The 19,997-nt window shown below is 43.8% G+C and overlaps 1 protein-coding gene across 2 annotated transcripts in view; it reads right to left on the bottom strand.

The window, feature by feature from the left end:
• Nucleotides 1–19,997, bottom strand: part of lovit (loss of visual transmission) — a 53,185-nt gene that overhangs the window by 18,956 nt on the left and 14,232 nt on the right. The window contains exon 2 of one of the 2 annotated variants that reach the window (XM_075893326.1): nt 4,807–4,852. The exons of the other annotated variant lie outside the window; for it this stretch is intronic. The gene's annotated coding sequence lies outside the window, so the exon portion shown is untranslated. The remainder of the gene's footprint in view (nt 1–4,806; nt 4,853–19,997) is intronic. 2 annotated transcript variants of the gene reach the window in all.

Here is a 19,997-nt window from a genome sequence, read left to right as displayed (position 1 = left end):
TTGCAAAACTTACACGTTAGACGGCACGCATTTCAATATGGCGGCTTCCTGTCGGAAAAATTTGAAAATGTGCGTTGCCACTAGACCACCGTGGCGGGTACACCATGCCGTAAGCGAAGGAATGCCTGTGTGCATGAACCTGGCCGTTTCGAACTATCTCAGAATGCCTAAAGGGAAATGTGTTTGCGATCTGTCAACTATTCCTTCCTTGTGCATTGGTGAACTATACCACTATACGTCCGCAAGGCAACACGCGCCCTTGCATAGCTGTGTACTTTGAGGATGCTATAACCTATATATATATTGATGCTTACTTATGTTAGTCCACTTTTAAAGGTGATATGGTCTTTCTTAGGATACATGAAGACAGAAATATTGGTATGTCTGTCTTTCTGTCTGTCTGCGTACGATTCGGTCATCCGGCCTAAGTTTAAGCACTTGCTGAACACCCAGCAATCTTGAACTGGTCGTTGCGTTCACATACTTGTGAACATTGTCGATCAAAAAACAACTATTACGCATATCTGAGGTACAACATCAGTACGCAAGTATTAGGTGGTGTGTTTCTTTACTAGAAGATACAAAGATACGTAATTCTAAAGTGTTTCTTTGGCAGCGCTGAAATTGAGCCGCTATGCACGAAACATCACCCTGCCGACGACATGGTGCTGCCACCAGGCACGGGCACTGGGATCTGTACAAGCTCATGTTTTTCTATGGCACTGCCAGATGGCGTCCATATCTCACGCAGCGCCTCCTCTATTTTATCATTGCCACCCAGATGCGGCTGATTCAACATAAAGGAGGCGCTGTCTGAAGCAAGGCAGCACACAATTGGCCGCTTGGTCAGGGAAAGGCTATTGTCTTTCAACGACATTTGCTGCTAAGCACGGAGATGCGCGACCAATCGTGGGCTTTTCAAACCAACGACTCCTCTCGCAATTAACATGCTTCTGTGCCTGGTGCGGTTTGTGGTGCTGCCATGCATTATTAGATGCTTTAAGGACCCTCCTCTCACTGCACGTCATTCACACAGTTAATTTTTTAGAAACATTTTCAAGCATGGGCATAACTCTGGGGTAGAGCAGCTGCTTGCCAATGTATCACATTATCACGTTGTGCTTCTGGAACGTAAAAGTTACCATTAATTGCAGTGTTTAACGTCTAGGCTCTTCACGAAATGTGTTGACAGGTACCGTACTTTACTTTTGATTGATGTGGGTTCATGTGCATCTGTATTTAAGTAAACGAGCATACTTGAGCTTTGCACTCATCAAGATGCCACAAGCTGGAACTGAACACAACACGATCATGTTAACACAGGAGGTCACAGATCATCTCGTGTTCTAGCACCCACAGGTAAAAGAAATTGCAGCATATCCACGGGGTAAATAATGGAGAGTGGGGCGAAGCATCCGTCCGTCCATTCATTCTTGCTTCCGTCCGTCCATGCATCCATCTGTGTGACCGTCCGTGCGTCCATCCACCCGCCCGTGCGTGCGTCTGTTCGTGCGTCCGTACGTCCATCCGTGCGTCCATCCTTGCGTTCGCCCATGCATCCACCCCTGCGTCTTTACATGCGTCCATCCGTCCGTGCAGCCATCCGTGCGTCCGTCCATGCATCTGTCTGTGTGTCTGTTCGTCCATCTAGTCAACACGCCAAGTACCACCATCTCGCATCTTTTCATCATATATTCCGCATGTAGAAGCACCATCATCCAGCGGACATTCCAAGGACTAAACGAAAGGTGGCACACGCGCACTTTCTTACGGCTTGCGCTTCGTGTCTACTTCCCACCTTTAACCACCTCGAGTTCATGGTATTTACTAGTTCACTGTATTCATGGCACTGCGGCCCAACGCTCGCTAAACCTTTCTAAAACCAAGGAGGTTACGCCCAGCGAGTATAACGTACCAACCCTCTCTTGTCAGATAGTGCTCAATGTACATGTCAGTGGCTGCTAATGGGGAATGAGAGACAGGAGAATTAAGCTTTGGCACACGCTCACTTTCTTACGGCTTGCGCTTCGTGTTTACTTACCACCTTTAACCACCTCGAGTTCATGGTATTTACTAGTTCACTGTATTCATGGCACTGCGGCCCAACGCTCGCTAAACCTTTCTAAAACCAAGGAGGTTACGCCCAGCGAGTATAACGTACCAACCCTCTCTTGTCAGATAGTGCTCAATGTACATGTCAGTGGCTGCTAATGGGGAATGAGAGACAGGAGAATTAAGCTTTGGCACACGCACACTTTCTTACGGCTTGCGCTTCGTGTTTACTTACCACCTTTAACCACCTCGAGTTAATGGTATATACTAGTTCACTGTATTCATGGCACTGTGGCCCAACGCTCACTAAACCTTTCTGAAACCAAAGAGGTTACGCCCAGCGAGTATAACGTAGCAACCCTTTCTTGTCAGATAGTGCTCAATGTACATGCCAGTGGCTGCTAATGGGGAATGAGAGACAGGAGAATTCGGCTTTTAGTTAACGCGCATGCTGCGAATTTTTTATTGTTCAACAACGCACAGGAGGAATCTCCCACCGGCACCACCTTGCATGTCAAATCGTAAGACATGTTACGCACTACTACGAGGGACGAACGGGTGCCGCTTTAAAGAGCTTCGTCCCTAAAATGTCATTATCGTCTTGTGACGCATTGCGTTATTTGTATAACCGCACCTGCTGTAGTTGGTTCGTGAAGCAGAGATGATATCGTGGCCCTCTTTCCGTATGTCACGTTCAGGCTGTACCTTACTTCATCACCATATTTTCAGTTTTAGGGGCGAAGTACCTTAAGGTTGTCGGAGTGTCGGGTCGTTCGTCATAATCTAGGCTTGTAATGTCTTCGTTACGGTACGTCATAAATGGGTACCCACGAAAATTGCGCAAATCACACTGCTTTCCACCGGTTCGTACTGTGCATATTATGAGTTAAATGTTCATCGTTACTGCTTTGAATATGGTTAGCAGCGGTGCCAGAATCCTAGACAAAATTTACCAAGGCGCCCAAGTTTTTATATCTGAAATGACAGACACAAACATGAATTTCTGTTAAGGTAATACATTTTGGCCAGTCATCAACATTGGCGAGACCGCTTATGTAAGATGAAGACTGAATTGTGCATTGGCGGCAGTGACGCATGGCGTCACCTGACTATATTCGGTGACAACTTTTCTCAGCACTGATGAGAAAGCACATGTAGCCGTACGCAAAGTAGTCACGTGTTAAGAAGTACAAACGCGTGGCACCCTATCAAATAGTTATTTAATCGATTCAAATAAAACAAAGTTTCTCTGGTAGGCGGAGACAAGAATGTGGTAAGTAATAGCTATCGAAGAAAGCAGCAAGCAGGGGATACTAAGACTACTGGCGTGATCGTAGGGATGCAAACACAGCGTCGTGGAGATAGAGTGGAAGTGTGCGGATATAGTGCAGCATGATGACTTCGGGCTTGTTAATGGGTGTCTCATTCTTAGCGCACGATGTTTGTTGTACGACTCACTTAAAGCAGCACCTCCTAAACTATAGGACAGAAAGTGAAATGAGAGGGCAAAAAGTTGGCGCATCGATCCTGCTTCGGTTGGCGCTTTGCCATGAGTTTTCGGTGACTCCATGGCTCGCTTCTTTTCTCATCATTTTGTAGCTTTTAGTTATTTTATGCACTTAACTCTAGCACGGATATCACTAGCAGTGATAAGCAGGCCAGAAAGGTAACGTATACCTAAGCAATGTTCATGATTTGTATCTTGTTTGACGATTGCCAAGACAGCGTGTAATTTTAATCAAGCGAATGTTTGAGCGCATCGCTGGTCTAATTATGATGTAAGCACTGCCTGAAGAGCATATCAACAAAAGAGCTTCGTATCAGTATTACCTTCAAAGAGCTATTGTGGTCAAGTTTCATCGATTTCACTATGCAAGGAATTGGTCAGGAAACATTGAAAGCAGAATATATTGCGTAAGACAGCCTTAGTACATGGACGTACGTGCGTGCACTTTGTCCACTAATTTTCGTAAGTGTCCGGTGAGATGAATGTACTACGAGGAAGCAAACTTACGAGGTAATTTCCTGATTGGTGATAAGCGCGCGATCTCGCTTTCATTGAATGGCTGATGTTTCGATATATATATATATATATATATATATATATATATATATATATATATATATATATATATATATATATATATATAGATCGGCAGCATTGCACAAAAAAAGAAAAAAAAAGAAAGGAAAAGGAATGGGGAGGCTAAGAGGCTAAAATACAGCTTTCAGGGCTTCGAAAATGCAGAAACAAGGCATAATAATATAAATGTCTGTTCTTAGTATTACCTGGTGGTTGCAGTACAAGGATGCACGTCAAGGTTTCCACACGTTTAACAACTACACGAACAGAATTCATACGCACATTATGTTGCTAGCTATAGCTTTGCAATGCTGATTTCTTGATGCTGAGCTGAAGGACCCGAGTTAATTTCCTGGTGACGGCGGCATATCCGATTCCAGCGAAATGCAGTACCTGTGTACACAGATATGGATGCCCGTTACCGAACCCAATGTGATCGAAATTATGGTGTGCCTCATAACCGCATTATGAGTTTTGAGACGTAAAAAAGGAGACAAGAATACTTTACCCAATATAATGTCGCAAATCATTGACGAGACTTTCTTCATCTGGTAATTTTTCGTTGCTTCCATTGAAGCGCAGGCATGCGTCCTAAAGTCTAAAGATAGGTAACTGCAATCGCGGGTACCTTCAGGAAGCACAAATAGGGGGAACAGAAGTACTGCGCTTACCTTGCCGGCGTTCCGGGCGGTCCTCGAATTTTCCACTGCGATCACTCTGAGGGGACGCAAACAACCGGTGGAAACAATCACTTCGAGTCACACGAGAAAAGCGTAGCGCGCTGGGCCGTATAGGGCCACAAGCGCTCACATCCACACACCAATCATCGCGCAGACGACTTAACGAACGAATCGCCACACGCACGCTCACACGAACAAAAAATAAACGGAGTTCGCTCTTTCGCAAACGCACTGCACTGCAGCGCTCGCTCCCGGCGTCAAACGTTGTCGAGGGAGAGAAAGCAACGAAGAGATGCAGTGAAGCCGGGCTTCGGGCATGCGGAGAGGTTCCCCGCGGTCGGTCGCGAGTTGCGTGGAAAAAACTGCTTCGTCTATTCCAGTGTCTCGCGCTCTTTCTTCCCTCTCATTGCTCGAATAGGCGGGCAGACGCTCACGATGACGTATACGAATAAGAGGTAAAAGAAAAAAAGCTGGAAACCTGAACGCCCCGCAGCGAACGCTGCTATTACACCGAGAGTCTTTAACCGAGAGAGCATCTTTGGGTGAGAGGGGTGGGACGACCTTGGAAACGTCCGACTGCAGGTAGTGAAAGGGACGTAAAAAAGAAAGCGCCAAGGCGAGATTCACGTATTGCCCTTTCGGAAGTTGTCAGGCTTGAAAGCCGGCTTTTCCAAGGCGAAACAAAGGGGAGAAAGTTGCGGTGCGCATGGATTTCGTGGCTGTGTTTAGCTTTTCAAAGGATTAGCCCTCAAGTTCGATGTGTTGATTCTTCGCGTGAAAAGTTTTTCTTATTTTTTTCCTATAGTAATGTTAAATGTCGGAGCGTTTTAAAACACAATGAGAGCGACAGAGCGGAATGTCCACACGTTGTATTCAGTACGGCGTGATGAAACGATACGGTAGTGACTGATAGTGAAATGTAACTGACCAAGGCTCCCACTTCGTGATTATGAGAATGATGAATATTGTTTTATTGAAACGCTAATGAAACGGGAATGGCCCCATTCCGAAACACCTGTGACAATGTCCGCGACAGCCCGGGCTCGCTGAACGAGCACCCGACAGACCTCGCGGGCGCCATCGCGAAGGCGGCCTTCCCTCTGCTCCGGTGTAAGGGTCAACGGAAAGACTTTGGGATATAGTTATCGAAAAACAAAACGAACGGGTGAGCAGTAATTCTTTACTAACTCGGTGGTTCGGTAAAATTGTTTGCCCGAACGACATCATGCTGAACCTTATAACTGTGACCTACGGCCATGCACCATAGCTGTATACCTTTGACAAGAACCAGTAAAATCATACACACACATACGCACTTTCACACAAACACACACTGACACGTACATACGCACAGCATACACAAACAGGTAGACACACTCATATACCACAAAATGCTCTCTGGTAGACACATGAGTGTGACACAAGTGCAAAGGCAAACTGAACTCTCCCGACTTCGTGACACACATTTTTCCAGAATGTTTGACGTGACCGTGTAAAATGATACGCGCTACGATCATGCGGCCAATCATGTTTTTATGTGACCTGATTCACGGCGTGGCTTGGAGAACACGTATACATGAGGAGCGCCGGCTGTTTCCCGTATGAAATACCTCGAAACCTTCACGTGCAACCTTATATCACAAACATCTCGTAATACGGAGAATAGATGTTCACGACGTTGTGCGCCTCAGTTCTACTTTTGCGGAGCCCTAAAACCTGTATTTTCAACCCTCGTATACCTTTTCTTTTACGTAATGCTGTCGTTCTTTATAAGTCCGAACAACAACAACGATTAACGTGAGATCGCGTGGCGATCGCCGATGTGGAGGTTATCCCGCCAGCTCGCTTCCTTGTTGAGGGCTTACCTCTCCGGCCACTTGTGAAAATTAGCAAAGTGCGTGCGCATGCGCCAAATGCGAAGGCCGTCTTCTTGTTTTTGCGGAGACGAGTTATGGTAATTAGGCATGGTTATAGGCGCGCTTCGTGTTCTGCCCACACGAAAAGCCGCCACCGAGATGTGCGCTTACGACGGCCATCGTGGCGTTTTTTTACATGCGGGAAATACCTGTGTCGATGGCCCGTTCTGATCAAAAGCAGCAGCAACTAAAACAATTTGCAAACTTCAGCGATTTCTGGGGCGCTGAGCTAACTTCTTGTAAAGGAAGTATCCACTTACGTCACTTCGGTCGCCATTTAGTTCTACAGAAAGCACAAGGAAAGTAGCGCATTCTTATCTTGATCTGCTTATCTCAAGAGCAGTGAAGCTGCGACCGGTGTAACAAAGTGACGCATGATGAGGTCGCCGTGAATTAATTATGTCATAAAACGTCATATAGCCACGCTATGTTGGTGACAGAAGAGAGCGTAGAAGTGAGTGGCTGCCGTGAACGAGTGAAATATTTTGTAGAAATTTTAGGTCGGAATTACCAAGGGTAGTAGATAACACTACATCAGCGGCTCCAGGCCCTGATGAAATCACGTCGGCCATGTTGATAATGTTAAATAAGGAATCTCAAGAGTTTTTATTAGATGTTATCAACTACTCAATGAGAATGGCATGGCTCCCTCCGGCTTGGAAAATAGCTAAGATGACACCTTTGCTTAAAAATCCGGATAGGGAGTATAAACTGGACAACATTAGGCTTATTGCGATAACATGCAATGCTGTGAAATTGATTGAACGAGTTTTAAACATTCATACACTAATGTTTATACGGAGAAAAAAATTCTGAACTCGTCTCCGATTTGCCTCATATCAGGGGGCTCGATATGACAGGCCAATACAGATCTTGAAAGTTCCATTCAATTAGCTCGGCGTGAAAGAAAGTATGCCGCATTAGTAACGTTGGACATCGCGATAGCGTATGACAGCGTTGAGCATGTAGTTTTAGATAATCAGCTGCTCAACATGAACTTCCCAAAGTTCATTCAGGCATTGATTGTGAAATTCTTGCGAAATAGAACGTTCCGTTGTTACCAAAACAGCATTTCTTCATCTATAACGCAAACAAGAGACGTTTCGCAAGGATCAGTCTTTTATCCAGTTTTATTCAATGTCCTAATGAGTTCTATCTCACGACAACAGGATGTAAACACATGTTTATGCAGGTGACATCACTTTTTTTTTTCTGCGGCCAACAATATTCACAGTCTATACCAGGTCCTACAGTCATACTTATCAGCTCTAGAAGGGTGGCTGATCAAATACACCTGCAATCTAAATGTCAGCAAATGCTCTATACTTTCATTTCCCTTGAGGGACCCCATTCATATTTCGCTTTGCTATCAACTAGAGAATATTCCGCAAGTAAAGCAGATAAGGCACCTTGGTGTGTTATATGACCACTCTATGTCTTGTAAGGCACACATAACATAAAAGGTTGTTCGGGTGGTTGGATTGCTACGCAAGATTAATCATAGTCGCTTTGGTGTGCAAAGGAAAACGCTTTTGTCAATATACTGCATGCATGACGTTCGGCCAGTCCTTGAATTTGGATGTACGCTGGGACTCGGGCTTAGAAGCTTCGCCCTCTTGTAATCCTCGAGAGGCAAGCCTTGCGACTGCGTTTAAGTGTTCCTAAGTTTGTAGCAATTACAGTCTTGTATAAGCTAGACCCCATGACTTGAGTTGCGTTTCAAATGGTTGGCGGAAAAACCATATTTATAGCTTTATGAATCCCAAGTAAGACGTTCCGGAACAGTCTTTATCTCCCAGCCCGAGTTGTTTTTTGGAGAATATAGGGACCGAGATTTCACACGCCCAAAGTTTTACATATACAGAGATTTCTTGACAAATTAAGTGTCCATATTAGTGACGTATCTTCAATCAGAGATAGCTACAACTATATGAAAATAAAGTTTGACGATTTTTTAAAAACAAGCAAAACTGATGTTGCATCGGCTTTTAAATTATATTCTGAGCGATTACTGGTTAAATTACCAATAAAGACGGTCATTGTGACAGATGCTTCACAAAATGAAGAAAAATGTGGAATCGGAATCTTTGCCCTTTCTCTAAATTGGTAATTTTCTTGACGACTTTCAGATTTTACGCCTATTTTCGGAGCAAATTTTCTTACGATAATTTTAGCTTTTCGCAAATTAACATTTAACATAAACTAGTTCGGCCGTAACTTCAACTGATTCGCTGTCGGTGTGTTTTTCTCTTTCTGCAAATGAGAACTCACAAGTGCTGACTACTTTCAAATCGTTACTTTTACCACATCATCATCATCATCATGATCTTGCCTACGTCCACTGCAGGACAAAGGCCTCTCTTATTTTCCGTCAGTCAACTCGGTCCTGTGCTGGCTGCTGCCAATTTATACCCGCAAACTTCTTAATCTCATCTGCCCACCTAACCTTCTGTCTCCCCATAACCCGCTTGCCTTCTCTGGGAATCCAGTCAGTTACGCTTAATGACCAGCGGTTATCCTGTCTACGCGCTACATGCCCGGCCCATGTCCATTTCCTCTTCTTGAATTCAACTATATCTTTAACTCCCGTTTGTTCCCTAATCCACTCTGCTCTCTTCTTGTCTCTTAAGGTTACACCTATCATTTTTCTTTCCTTTGCTCGCTGCGTCGTCCTCAATTTAAGATGAACCCTCTTTGTAAGTCTCCAGGTTTCTGCTCCATAGCTAAGTACCGGCAAGATACAGCTGTTATATACCTTCCTCTTAAGGGATAGTGGCAATCTACCTGTCATGATTTGTGAGTGGTTGCCAAATGTGTCCACCCCATTCTTATTCGTCTAGTTACTTCAGTCTCGTGGTTCGGCTCCGCCGTTATTACCTGTCCCAAGTAGACATATTCCTTTACAACTTCCAGCGTCTTTCCACGTATCACAAAGTGCTGTTTTCTGCCGAGATTGTTGCACATTACTTTAGTTTTGTGCTTATTAATTTTCAGACCTACTTTTCTGCTTTCCGTGTCCAGTTCAGTAATCATGACTTGTAATTCGCCCCCGGCCTGAGTTACTCGTGAAGGCATCAGTGAATCGCAGGTTACTAAGGTACTCTCCATTAACTCTTATTCCTAACTGTTCTCATTCTAGGCTTCTGAAAACCTCCTGTAGGCACGCGGTAAATAGCGTTCGGGAGATTGTGTCCCCCTGCCTTACACCTTTCTTGATTGGTATTCTGTTGCTTTCTTTATGAAGCACTATGATAGCAGTTGATCCCCTGTATACTTCTTCCAGGATGTTTATATATGCTTCGTCGACGCCCTGATTCTGCAGTGTCTACGTGACTGCTGATATTTCTGCTGAATCAAACGCCTTCTCGTAATCTACGAAGGCTATGTGTAGTGGTTGGCTATATTCTCAGCATTTCTCTGTTACCTGATTGATAGTATGAATGTGGTCGATTGTTGAGTAGCCTGTTAAAAGTCCTGCTTGTTCCTTTAGTTGATTGAATTCTAATGTTTTCTTAACTCTGTTAACAATTACCTTTGTAAATAGCTTGTATACTACGAAGAGCAAGCTGATCGACCTGTAATTCTTCAAGTCCTTGTCATCCCCTTTCTTAGGTATTAAGATGATGTTAGCATTCTTCCAAGATTCTTGTACTCTTCCCGTCAGGAGGCACCTCGTAAACAGGGTGACTAGTTTTTCTAACACAATCTGTCCTCCATCTTTCAGCAGATCTGATGTTACCTTGTCCTCACCAGCAGTTTTGCCTCTTTGCATGCTCTCCAAGGCTTCTCTGACTTCTTCTATCATTACTGGTGGGGTGTCATCTGGGTTACTGCTAGTTATAATAGTATTAGGTCGGGATTGTCCCGGATACTGTACAGATCTCTGTAAAACTCCTCCACTATTTCAACTATCCTATCCATATTGGTAGTTATTTTGCCTTCTTTGTCCCTTAGTGCAATGTTGTAGGCCCGTGTGCTCAGATTTGGGTGCACGTTAAAGAACCCCAGGTGGTCTAAATTTCCGGAGCCCTTCACTACGGCGTCTCTCATAATCATGTAGTGGGTTTGGGACGTTAAACCTCACATATCAATCAATCAATCAATCAGTCCCTTAGTGCATACATCCGTCTTCTGCCTATCCAAAAATTTCTCTTCACTGCTTTGACGCTTCCTCCATTTTTCAGAGCGTGTTCAATTTTCTCCATCACACATACATTTGGTTAAATTGGTTTGGGCACCAGGACATAACAGACTTTTTTTTCAATGAAATGGTGGAGTCATCAATAAATTACCTGGTTGTTAACTTAATACCAGCATCTAAAGTTATTATAGGGGCTATATTAAGGACGAAAATGATGTTAAAAGAATGTTCTTTACACAGTGAAATTTCAACGCCTAAATCATCGTTGGAACAGTAAAACATGTCGCACGCGTGCAGTTGAAGTCGCAAACAGACCTGTTATAAGCTAACCTCTTTCATGCGCATTAAATCTTAAAATAAAATTTCACTTATACTTTGACGGCACAACCAAACGGCGAAAGGAAAAAAAAAACAGACGACATAAGGTGGCAGAGGGAACGCTGTCTTTGTCGTAGGGCTGCCAAGTTTCGCGGCCCTTAGTTGCTTTTTACGCTTCATAAAATGTTGACGCAGAAGTTTCTTGTGTTAAATGCAACACGTTTCTGTGCAATGACAAAAATTAATAGCTTATTACGTGCTCTCTTCAGTCATTTTTACGCAGGGCACGCGTTGAAGTGAGGTGTTTCTTTGAGGCGTTTGGACTCTATGGGAAAGACACGAATCGGAGTCACGTTCAAAACTCACATATACCATCATTCCCCTACATCCAGCAGCTCACTGTATAGTCCACATTTCCCTCTATATAACTTTGTGAGAAACATACGTACGTACATACATACATACATACATACATACATACATACATACATACATACATACATACATACATACATACATACATACATACATACATACATACATACATACATACATACATACATACGTAGGTACCTACGTAATGCCAGCGACATTTGAATGAAGGCAAAATGCAAGAGGCCCTGTGCTCTGATGAAATATGGTCGAATGTTAAGAAAGATGAAGGTGACATTGGCCTTCGATGATTGTTAGGTAAACGCGTGAGGTATTGAGTTACTTTTGTGCTCTTGTCACTGAGAATCCACCCTGCTCGAGTTGTCTCAGTCCACCGTATTCCAGTCACATTACATCGGTTCCCACAGTACGTGAGATCTGCCGAATTCGGACTTCCCCCAGTATAGCAAGCCGGCAGTATATTCCTGGTTGTTATCCTTACTTTTCTTACATTCCTGTATCTCTCTCCAAAACTCCCGAATAAATCATAATGTACTTTACGAATACTTGTCAAGTTGTCGTGGTGATGAGTGTTGGTAAACTTTTCTGAATATTTTCCTTTACTAAGAGTGACGCTGACTTTATTTGTGGCAAATTGAAGGGTGAGTGACCAAACCACCTGTAACCAGTATGCTTCTGACTGGACATCGCATTTTAGCAATGTACGGGGGTGTCAGTCACTAAAGCCTTTGCCCCTTCCGCACTCTCTTTTCCCCCTTAATTGGTTTGAACTGCAAATCTCAGCTTGCGCAATTGACGTGACAAGAACATTGTTTCAGTTCTGAGAAACTGAGATCTAGAGAGCCGGAGGACCCCCAAGATCAAGTTTTACATGTGGTATACTCTGGCGCAATGAACCGCTGTCAAATTTTCTTGACTAACTTATTTTGCGTTCTTATACTTCAATGTACAGTTCCAGCTTCAACCACTGCCCCATAAAAAAACGACATATGCCACTTGTAGTGCATCTGTTCAAATTGTTCCAACATTTATTTTTTTCTCGCACATTCGTCCATCCGCCGATTCATATGACGTCTAATAAGAGCTGCACTAGTTTTTTTTTGCCTTTCGTTTCTTTTAAACAAAATGCCGTAATTGCGCTTCTTTCAGAACACCTGCGCAGGTTTCATAGCCTCGAAACTTGTCCTTCCGCCTTCACATCTCCACGTTCAACAACGATTCTGTGCTTTTACACGAGCGGTCGACATCGGGGGTACAACATTTTAAACAATCGCACGCGTGACGCTTCAACCGACATGGTTACAAGGGTTTGTTGGAGCCATAGGCGTGTAAAACAAACAAACAAAGAAACGCGCATGGAAGCTGCGTTGCTATGAAAACCGGACGAAGTGCGTCTCACGCACTTCCCGTTCGTAGAGTTAGCGCTGCTCCGCTTACCAAAAATTCAAGGACGCCAATGTTTGAGGTAAATGCGTAGGCTTTCCACGGCACTAGTAGAATATTGTTCGGCACACTCGAAAACTCGGTTTGACATGTAGGTGTGTTACTTTTTGCTGCGCTTTATTGACTTTCCGATTGTTACAGCAGCTGCAATACGCACCATCTGCAGCAGGTTACGTCAGGTTGTTTTCCCCATCAGATGCCATCAGCGACGCAGCGCAAACGCAATGCAGATGCAGGCGAAGGGTCATCCGCTCTCTCGGCGTGACGATGGCGCCCTCACTCGTGCCCCCCGCTGAAGGCAGCACCATGTTCCCTAACTTTTTAGTGGTTTTACGTTACTTATTGCGGTGGCTTTTGTGCCTTTTGTGATAATTGTCGTATTTTATACTTGTTCGTTCGTTTTAACCCGTCTTTGAGATTGTCTAGTCTTTTTACGGCCTGCATTGAGTGCTGTACTACGAGCGGGATCACGCCAAATGAGATAGATAAACGACACACCAGGCGCTTAAGATTTGCTTACTTGAAAGTATGTGTGTGGAAAGCCGAAGGCGTGATGCAGTTTTCCAGTCACGTACGAACATGTTTACGTAATATGTTGCTTCCCGAAGAGCTCTCTTTAGTCGTAATAACATTGTGGACATCATTGAGACTCATCTGCAATTCGTCTTTCTTGAGAACTAAATAAACGGTAAGTCAAGAAAAAAAAAGGAAATTCTTAACTGACACATCCGTCGTACAAACCGCACGTTTGTGTATAACCACTTGTCGTCAAATAATCCGTTACTGTCACATCGCTGGGTCACTCACCTCGTGAACACACTAAATGTTGTATTAGCAGCTGCCACTTCCTTGAACGCAAAGCAACGTGCACTGAACGTCTCTCTGCACAACGCGACTTGAGTTGCCTTGTCACGCAGAAAGAACGCCGAGGTGTTGCATATACAACTAATTTCTGTTGTTAGGGCTCAGCTAAAGGTTATATGCTGTCCAGCTTCTGGGGATTTTCGTGACAACAATGATTAAACACGTCGTCGTGCGTAGACTCTGGACTAACTTTGACGACCTGCTATTTTTAGGGGCGAAGCTAGTTATGTCGTGGGTCGTGCGTCCACGATGTATGTGGTAGTAGTAGTTGTAGTAGTAGTAGTAGTAGTAGTAGTAGTAGGTAGTCACCTCCTGTTTAGTTCTTGGATTGTCCACTGAATGGTGGTACTCCTATATGATGAATATATGATGAAAAGATGCGAGATGGTGGTACTTGATGGACGGAAGGACGCACACTCAAACGGACAGACAGGCAAACAGACGGACGGACGAGTGAACAGACGGACACATGCACAGAAGAACGAACGCATGAGCGGATGGACGCACGAATGGACGCATGAATGGACTCACAGAAGAATTCATGGACGGATGGATGAACGCTTCGCCCCACTCATCATCATTCAGTTCGTGAATATGCTGTGATTTTTTAAATTGAAAGCTAATGCACAGTGCACAATTTAGGGGTGTTCATGTCAATTATGCGCTTCAACTTCGTGCCGCACCTTCAATTTGAAGGTCAACTTTCATCAAATTATTTTTGCATGGAATGCGTTCACGATTTGGTGCTTCGCAACGGCTAAGGTTAGGCCCGTGACCTTACTTCTATTATTCGCGTGTGACGTTTTCTCTCACTTACCATACAAATCAGCTCGAACGAATCTTTAAGGAAGGACTTTACCACTAACATAGTGCCTGCACCGCTGTGCTATTTGGACTATACTTAAAAATTAAACTTGGTAGTTATTTAGGCTCTTATTATCTAAAATTAAATCCTAGTTTATAAGTTAAGCAAGCTTAGACCCAAAATTCGCGCCTGCAAGAATTCTTTTCTGTAGGATCGATGAGGCAAATATGGACGTCAGTTCATGCCTGCGAACAACACTTGTGCATGCTATGCAGAATGACTAGTTAGGCTAACAAACATAAAAAAGTTGGGATAAGCTATGAATCACACTCTTCCCCACAGCATTGAGGGTTGGGATGATTGAACCCACTCACGCCAAAAGTTAAACTAGGGGCATAAATCAGTAATATATACTCGTGTTTGACAGTATATTCTTTCTCGCACTGACGTCAAGTACGCACACAAGAATGTCATACAAAAAATAGTCAAAAGCAGCCTCCTTGAGGAAGTGCTATCACCGAAGGGAGTGCTTTTCGAACATCTATTGCTGAAAGTGATGGTTTTCATAACTTTATTTTTATCTAGGTACCGGCTCATAATGATAGAAACTGATGCGGCAGTTATGCACTCACCCTAAGCAGTGTTGAAGGATGGTATTGCTTCGTCCAGTTTCATGCCTCGTGCAGTTCATCTTTCACAATGGGGTTCCGTAGTCGACTAAAATTCCGTATACCGATACTGGACCGAAACTGGACCAATATTGGACTGAATCTGGACCGATAGTGCTGAACAGCCGTGACAACAATGGCTGTTGTGCAGTTTTAAGTTAAACCGACTGAGAGTGATTTGAACGTACTTGCTTTCTCTATTGATCTCCGGGTTAAGCGATCGTTCATCTTCGATGAAGTCGACACATGGCAAACGTTCCTGATCACCGAAGCAGGTGCAATAAAAAGTCAGTTTTTTTCGAACCACGGCTAACCCGTATAAACCCTCCTCTTTTGCTGCCGCCTTTCCATCTCCGTGACGTAGTCAGCGGAAGCAACCAATGGCGAACACCTCATGCCCGGAATGGCCCTGCGCACCGTATCCCACACAGCCGCTGTTTTCTCTGTTCTCTTTGCCTCTGCGTTTCCACCCTCTCGCATCAACCTGTCGTTATTCATTTCCTCTGTTGTTAATTCAGTGGCAGGTTGACACTGATAGTCCTCGCTCGCTCGCTGTACGGGCGCACACGTCGGGCTGCAAGCAAGGTAGATTTCAGCGCGGAAAGAGGCAGCGCAGTGGTTCAGTGCCTTCTTTACGGGATGAAATTCAACGACGTGGAGGAGACCGTGATTGGGGCTCGTCAATGAGATGCGCAGAAAGCTTTTCCTGGATTGTAGCGTTCCACGCCGTTTTCGTGGTGCGAAAGGTCGGGTAAGGGAGAGAAAAATAAAGGAAGTAACGAAGGAAAGAAGACAAGTGGGCAGTGGCATTCCGCTCTTTATTGTTCGATACGTTTGAGTTATTGCTTTCTTTTCCCATTCATAAGTATTTGCACAGCCGAAATATGTCATAGCGCCAACACAAACTTTCGCAAGGAAGTGTTATGTGGTTGATTGTAGTGATCACAACTAGCACAAGATAATCTAAATGATATACTACAACAACAAGAACTGCTACTACTACTACTACTACTACTACTACTACTACTACTACTACTACTACTACTACTACTACTACTACTACTACTACTACTACTACGATTGAAGAAAAGAAGGGGAAAAATTAAGAGCGCGTTTCTCTTTGTTAGACACAATATTATGGAGAACTAAGTGACGAGGTGTCATAGAGGGTCTAGAGGCTGTTATTAGTAGAAACTGTAATGGCAATGTGAAGAAAGAAAAGTGGACGGAAAGATAACATGTCGCTGGCAGATACCAAACCTATACGCGGGATATCGTGTCTCGGCTTGCTTCATATCTAACAAAAAAGACAAAAACAAAACAAAAAAAGTGTTCATTCAAAATAAATTTTCTCTTTTCCTTCATTCTTAGCGATGGTCTCGTTTTGGCAGACTGGACGCTTTCAGGTGATATGCGAGGAATTATGTTCAGAAAAAAATTATTTACAGCATGTGCAGAACACAAAGGCTTCATACCATTCCAGTAACAGGACACATGCACTTCGGCACATCTGTGTTTCATGACTAACATCACTACGTTACAATGAAGACATTTGCTCTAATATACATGACAATGTTAGGATATATGTACACAAGAACTCAATGCGATATCATGATACAATGGTCTTGAACTTTGGTCAGCTACGAGCTGCCGGGTGGCGTCACATGATACGCAACGTTAACTGGCAGAAAAATGTGTGTTACACACTGGCCGTCATGGCTCCTCGCGTTGTCAATCTCCGCAGCACCACCATGTGAAGGTTTACTTCGACTATGAACAGCTAGCTTTTATTGCTTGTTTTTTAAACCACTGGGCATCAGCTTTCTTTTTTTTCAATTGCGACATAACCTGTCTTTTTCGGTATAATATTTTGTGTTATACGTGTAATAGATGAGGGCCGTAAGACCGGTGTGTTGTACGAAATGAAGCAGTCAAAGTAGTTATTACTGTGGCCCCAAAACGTGGCACACTAAAGGTTTTTCAACGTCCCTCAGGACTCTAAATAATAAAGTTACACCATTCAATAATGCATCCGTCCATTCAAGACATGGCTCAAGAAATGCCGAGTCATAATCTCCTAACTAATTGTCAAGCTGCCTCCTTTTTATGCGTTTTACACAGTCTATACTACTACAGCTGGAATATAGCTACATTAGAAAACTCCTTTATGCAGTGGCAGCTCCATTGCTATCACGTTTATTTTATTACCAGATCTTCAGCTTCACACGGCAACTTCTTGACATTCATTGTGTATCTGTCTTTCCTTTGTAAGTTTGAGGATGCCTATTAGGAAAACGAAAAGGAGATGATAAAAACGCTTCCATGGAGGTTAGATCTTTCTATTGACTCATTCGTGATTTGTGTATAGTGTTATATAGTACATTGCAAGCACACGGTAAGGTATACCATAATTTTCGTTGGCTTGAAAAGTTTTCGTTAGCTTTGGCAACATTCGAAAGAGATAAATTTAAGATAAATATACAACACTATGCCGATTGCATAGTCCTTTTATGTCGGCATGTATGTTTAGCAAGCTCTAGCCCCGCTGCGGTGGTCTAGTGGCTGAGGTACTCGGCTGCTGACTCGCAGGTCGCGCGATCGAATACCGGCTGCGGCAGCTGCATTTGCGATGGAGGCGGAAATGTTGTAGGCCCTTGTGCTCAGATTTGGGTGCACGTTAAAGAACCCCAGGTGGTCGAAATTTCCGGAGCACTCCACTGCGGCGTCTCTCATAATCATACGACGGTTTTGGGACGTTACACCCCTCAAATCAATCAATTAGCAAGAACTCAACAATGAAGACTCGTAGTGAATCAATCCACAATAATCTCTTTTTTTTCTGCTTGTATTTAGATCTTACATTTCCAGTACAATAAAAAATTGGCAGATCCCACGTACAGTGGCAATCTATGATATGCGAAGCACGAATGAGAAGGGTGATACGTCACTTTCAAATCATCACAACGTTACGAGGTTGAGGTAAATGATGCCATACATGACTTCCGTGTCATGATTTTCATGTTTGGATGTGTCGTTTACCTTCGTCATCTATCCACGTCCTGTGAAGCCAAATTTAGTATATGTGAAGCTAGCGAAATGGCCGTGAGCACGCTATGAACGTGGTACAGTATTATGTTCTTACATGGCACGCGTGTCACGATTATCATGTTTGCACCAGTCATATAACATCTTCATCCATTTACGTCACGGAACAGCAAACTTGGTATACGTGGTGCTGGCGAAACGGTCGCAAGTACATCACGAAGGGCCCAATATAATCCAACGTAACGTTGAAGCGCGCGCACGCTGGGCACAACGACGCTATACGTTTGCATGCAAAACGTGAGAACTCTGTAGTCTGGTGTCAGGCGTGACCCGGGCGACCAGCGTCCGTCAGCGCGGCCCGACAGCAACTGGCGCGAAATGCGACATGTTGCCATTCCGCGCCAATGCGTTACCCAGACAGCACTGCGTCTGCCACTTTTCGTGACGGAGGAACGCCGGACGCGCTGAATTGCGCAATGCGTCAAAGTGATGCAGCATTGCGCACGCCTGCGAGTATATGACAGGACCAGTGCCTTGCGTGGCAACGTTAGCATGATGCGACGAAACCAACGCCGGCACCTAATTCGGTATATGCAAAGCTAGCAAAACGGCCATGAGCACATCATGAGTGTGGCATGTAGTAGTGTTGTTACAAGACACGCATGTCATGATTTTGATGTTAGGCTCTGTCGCTTGTGTTCGCCAAGCAGTCATGTCATACCGTACCAGTTTTGCAACATATCATGTGTATGAAACCACCGCAAGAGCAGCAAGACCATGACATGTAAATCATGACATTTATGACATACATGTCATGATTTTCATGTTCTGACTGGACAGTTTTGTTCGCAATATAGTCATGGTATATCATACCGAGTTTGGTATTGATACCATTACCTAAACGGCCAGGAAAGCTAAAAGTCGTAGGTGGCCAGATAGATAGATAGATAGGTAGATAGATAGATAAATAGATAGATAGATAGATAGATAGATAGATAGATGAATAGATAGATAGATAGATAGATAGATAGATAGATAGATAGATAGATAGATACGCTCAAAGTCGCTGAAGCTCGCCAAGAAATTGCTTCGCATTGAAAATGAGCCGAAAAACTTGCTCCGACCCCACCATTGGAATTTAACATAAAAAAAGAGGTTGAGCGTTGCGCGTTTTTTGTTGAGGTTGACGTCACGGCGAGGGTGAGGTGGCGTAGATTCTGGCGTGCCACTCCCTGGTTACGTCACTATTTTGCACTACAAGTACTTTTTCTGTGATAAAGTACATAACGCGTCCATCACTAACTAAAGGTTCAGCATCCCTATATCTAAAGATGACTGTGACCAAGCAGTGCTGTTTTACTTACTCATAAAATTTGCCAGGACGTTCAATGATCTTTCTTAAAACGTGCGACATGAACATGTGCTAGTAAGAGTACATGTTCACGTAAAAAATGTTCTGTATACAATTTTATTGAACGTCACTCGGAGCTTTGCAGTACAATTACAATCCGTATACAATACCCACTTCATTTGATTCTGATGGGTGAAGTAGGGACTTGATATACAGTCTTACGGGACGGCTTTAAGCT

The sequence above is a fragment of the Rhipicephalus microplus genome, chromosome 4 (assembly GCF_043290135.1).
Source record: "Rhipicephalus microplus isolate Deutch F79 chromosome 4, USDA_Rmic, whole genome shotgun sequence".
NCBI classification, from domain to species: Eukaryota; Metazoa; Arthropoda; class Arachnida; order Ixodida; family Ixodidae; genus Rhipicephalus; species Rhipicephalus microplus.
The sequence above is the reverse complement of the archived record's forward strand: the minus strand, read 5'-3'. Positions and strand labels throughout refer to the sequence as shown.